The following is a 2,500-nucleotide window of genomic DNA, read 5'->3' as shown; positions in this document are numbered from 1 at the left end:
ACACACACACACACACACACACACACACACACTGTTATTTCTGCCTTTATTCAAGGTCAGAGATGGTCAGATGGGGGTCAAGCCCCCCTCTCAACCCCACTCCCAAGTTCCCATTATTCACACAGAGCCTGCTATATGACTATTCATATAGTTTACAGCCCACAGAGCCTGTTACAGTATATGACTATTCCTATAGCTTACAGCCCACAGAGCCTGTTACAGTATGTGACTATTCCTATAGTTTACAGCCCACAGAGCCTGTTACAGTATGACTATTCCTATAGTTTACAGCCCACAGAGCCTGCTATATGACTATTTATATAGTTTACAGCCCACAGAGCCTGTTACAGTATGACTATTCCTATAGTTTACAGCCCACAGAGCCTGTTACAGTATGACTATTCCTATAGTTTACAGCCCACAGAGCCTGCTATATGACTATTTATATAGTTTACAGCCCACAGAGCCTGTTACAGTATGACTATTCCTATAGTTTACAGCCCACAGAGCCTGTTACAGTATGACTATTCCTATAGTTTACAGCCCACAGAGCCTGCTATATGACTATTTATATAGTTTACAGCCCACAGAGCCTGTTACAGTATGACTATTCCTATAGTTTACAGCCCACAGAGCCTGTTACAGTATGACTATTCCTATAGTTTACAGCCCACAGAGCCTGCTATATGACTATTTATAAAGTTTACAGCCCACAGAGCCTGTTACAGTATGACTATTCCTATAGTTTACAGCCCACAGAGCCTGTTACAGTATGACTATTCCTATAGTTTACAGCCCACAGAGCCTGTTACAGTATGACTATTCCTATAGTTTACAGTAATTTCCTGTGTACTGTATTAGCCACATTGTGTATAAGACGCAGGACAGTGTTTTATGCAAGTTAAAAGAAACAAAACCATATTAATACCATATTAACTGCCATGGTGTATTAACCTTATAGCTGAAGAAATTTTACAAAATCAATGTATAAGCCGTGGCTAATAGTTGGGAAATTACGGTACAGACACTTAGCTAAGCCCACACTGCCAATATATAGAGTGCTTAGTGTGAATAACAATGGCCCTGTTTGTATTTGTGTTTAGTAGAAAAACAGATTTAAAGTGAAGTTTTAATAAGGCATTAAAATGCATTAATTGGTGACCCCCAGAAATGATCTCTTGACCCCTGTCGGGATCCCGACCCCCAGGTTGAAAACCACCTGCTAAGACTGACAACACCACCAATGGCATGTGTGTTTAAGTAGCGCTAGATTGTGTCACATATAGATCATGTCACAGTTGTGTACATATGGTCTGACCTTGTGAGATGTGTTTGTGTGAGGGTGATGAGAAAAGCACCCACAGCGTAGCATATATGACAGATAGAGGCACAATGAACACGTCTGTGAAAGTGTGACTGTGTGGTGTATGTCTGTTTCTGTGTGTGTGTGTATTTGAGTGTGTTGTGCATGACAGAGCTCTGGTGTGTCTCACTCTGAAGTGTGTGGAACATGAGAGGTTTAGGGAAAGGTTTGTGTGTGTGTGTGTGTGTGTGTGTGGGGGGGGTGTGTGTGCATGTGTTTGTGTGTGTGTGTGTGTGTGTGTATGTGTCTGTGTGTGTGTGTGTGTGCGTGCATGTGTGTGCATGCTTGCTTGCGCGTGGTCAACAGCAGAGCGTCGTGTATGGTATTTCTCAGTGTGAGGTGTACTGAGCGTGCTCCACTCCTGGGAGGGTGTGGGAATGTCCGTGGCGTCAGCTGCAGCCGTTTGAGATTACCTCATCCCCCCACCTCACCAATCACACTTGCTTCCTCTCTGGCGCTGTGTGTGTTTGCGTGTGTGTGTGTGTGTGAGATTCAGCACCACACTAATCCCTTCACCTTGATCTCCCTCTCTCTTTCTCTCCCTCTCTCTCTCCCTCTCTCTCTCTCTCTCTATCCCTCTCCCACACTATGTTTCCTCCTTCCTTCTGTCATCCTATTTCTCTTTTTCTCTCACTCCTTTTCTGTCACTGCCTTTTTCTAGTCATCCTCTCTTCCTTCACTCCCTTCTCTCTCTCTCTCTCATTCTCTCTCTCTCTTGCCAAACATGTGCTCTCTCTCTCATCCCTCATTTTCTCTCTTTCTCTTCCCTCTCTCTCAAACCGTTTACCTCTTTTCTTCCATATTGTGTCTGCACCCAACCCTCTCTGGTCACTCTCTCTCTTTCTCTCTCACACTCTATCCCTTGCTCTCTCTCTCTTTCCTCCTCTCTATTTGGTCTGTATGTTTGCCCTGCTAAAGCCACATGCAGCCGCCCCTCAGTGATGGAAGGAGGGAGAGACTGAGAGAGAGAGAGAGGAGTGAGGGAATGAGGGAGAGACTGAGAGAGAGACTGAGAGAGAGAGAGAGGAGTGAGGGAATGAGGGAGAGACTGAGAGAGAGAGGATTTAGGGAATGAGAGAGAGACAGAGTGAGAGACAGAAGGAGCCGGTGATAGAGAGAGAGAGAGAGAGAGAGAAA

The 2,500-nt window shown here is 44.8% G+C and overlaps 1 protein-coding gene across 5 annotated transcripts in view; it reads left to right on the top strand.

Annotated features, from left to right (window-relative positions):
* LOC121700054 (SRC kinase signaling inhibitor 1-like) overlaps positions 1 to 2,500 on the top strand; it is a 98,382-nt gene that overhangs the window by 33,717 nt on the left and 62,165 nt on the right. The gene's annotated exons all lie outside the window — the stretch shown is intronic.

Source organism: Alosa sapidissima, chromosome 24, assembly GCF_018492685.1.
Source record: "Alosa sapidissima isolate fAloSap1 chromosome 24, fAloSap1.pri, whole genome shotgun sequence".
NCBI lineage: Eukaryota > Metazoa > Chordata > Actinopteri > Clupeiformes > Clupeidae > Alosa > Alosa sapidissima.
Note: the sequence above shows the minus strand (reverse complement) of the source record. Positions and strands in the feature narration are given on the sequence as shown.